At 47.0% G+C, this 1,981-nt stretch overlaps 1 pseudogene; it reads right to left on the bottom strand.

Moving 5' to 3' along the window:
• Positions 1–275: 275 nt before the first annotated feature.
• Positions 276–1,757, bottom strand: LOC145714585 (keratin, type II cytoskeletal 8 pseudogene; annotated as a pseudogene).
• Between the last annotated feature and the right edge of the window lie 224 nt (positions 1,758–1,981).

Genomic DNA, 1,981 nt, shown 5'->3' with positions numbered 1-1,981 from the left:
CTTTTGTACTTTGTGCATATTCTATTACTTTGATGGGGGAAGGGATTGGAAGAGCCATCTGTGACTTTATTTGGGAAAAGACACTTGAATTGGTTTTTATTTGGAGGCATGGGCAAGAGGGAGAACCCAGGGCAGTAGACTCCCCACAAGGGTAGGCTGAGGACTGGGGTAGAGCCTCAGGCAAGTCTCCTGTTCCTGACATTCCCTTGCACAAATGCTTCCCCCAAAGGCTCTATGTCAGCCACAGAAATAGGCTGGGAGACCACTGTAGTTGTTCACTTTGTCAGGATATCAAACAATTTGGACACCAGCTTCCCATCATGAGTTTTGATCTTCTTCACAACCACAGCCCTGGAGGAACTGAAATGGCTGAAGGAACTGGAGCCCCCACCAGAGCTGAAGCTGAACTGGAAGGAGCTCAGGCCATAGTTGAGTCCAGGGCTTGTGAGGCTCCCAAAGGCCAAGCTAAGCCTGAGTAGTGGTGGTCTTAGTATCAACACTTATTTTCTGCATTTTAGATGCCAGCTGGCTTTCCCTAAACTCCACAAATTTGTGGTATATGTCAATCTTGATGTACAGGGCCAGCCTGATGCTCATGAACACCTGGTGCTAGCACAGCTGTGATGCTATGTCTTGCTTGACTCACTGCAGGGAGGCCTCCAGCTTCTCTAGCTTGGCATTGGTGTCCTTAATGGCTAGCTCCCCGCGATGATCAGCATCAGTGATGGTGACCTCCATGGAAGACCTCTGGCCTTGGAGGCCCTCAATATCAGCCTGGAGTCAGCAGATGGATGTTCCAGTTCATCTCGGAAATCTCCATCTTCCTGTGACAGAGGTCATACCCGTTCTCCCCCGTCAATGTCTGCAGCTCCTCATATTAGATCTGGTACATGGTCTCAGCCTCAACCTAGCTGTGGTTGGCAATCTCCTTTTACTGGTGCTTGATCCCAGTGATGATACTGTCCAGGTCCAAGGAGCAGCTGCTGTCCATGTACAGTAATATGAACATGTCCAAGATCTGGGACTGCAGCTCACAGATCTCCTTTTCATAAAGCTGTCTAAAGAAGCTGATCTCCTTGGTCGGCCCTCCCAGGCAGGATTCCAGCTCTACCTTATTCATGTAAGCTTTGTCTACATCCTTCTTGGTGAGGACAAAGTCATTCTCTATGTCTTCATACTCTTTGATCTCCTTCTCCTACTTATTCTTGAAGTTCTCCACCAGCCCTTGCATGTTGTCAAGCTCAACCTCCAGCTTCAGCTTCTCCTGGCTGTGTATCCAGCTGCCACCAAAGGTTGTTGATGTAGCTTTCAAACATATTGTTAATGTTGTTCTGAGCTGTTTCTTGCTGCTTAAGGAGGCTATACTTGGTTTCCAGAATGTTTTTCTGCTACTCCAGCTGCCACATCTTGTCAACAAAGTAGGAAAACTTGTCCAGGGTCTTGATCTGCTCCTTCTCCTAGGTGTGCACAGCCTGGATGTTGGGGCCCACTTCCACCTTAAGGGGGCTCAGCAGCCTTTGGTTCCCTGAGATAGCTGTGATGTTTTCCATACTTCAGCCCTGCCATAGCCCCTGAAAATAATTCATGATGGCATCCAGGCTACCCCTGAAGTTGCTTCTACTGCCCAACTGTGATAAGGTCATGGAGTTGATGCAGGAACCAGGCATGCTCATGTATGAGTGGCTTCTGAAAGCCTGGGGGCTGAAAATGGGCACTCTGTAAGACCTCTGGGTCACCATGATGGACATGGTGAAGGCTGGAGTGAAAATGAGTAAGCTTAACCTGACAGGGGTTCTAGAAGAAGCTGAGAAGCTGCTTTTAGGTGGAGACCTATTCTATTTTTATATTCTAAGTAGCTTTAATACACTAAGCAAAACAATATACATGCACATAAATGCACCTATTTTTCATCTTTGCATCATTTATGGACTATCTCTATCTTTATCAGTCTCTAATACATTAATGAAAACTGCAAAAGCAG

This window comes from Panthera onca, chromosome X, assembly GCF_046562875.1.
Source record: "Panthera onca isolate mPanOnc1 chromosome X, mPanOnc1 haplotype 2, whole genome shotgun sequence".
NCBI classification, from domain to species: Eukaryota; Metazoa; Chordata; class Mammalia; order Carnivora; family Felidae; genus Panthera; species Panthera onca.
The sequence above is the reverse complement of the archived record's forward strand: the minus strand, read 5'-3'. Positions and strand labels throughout refer to the sequence as shown.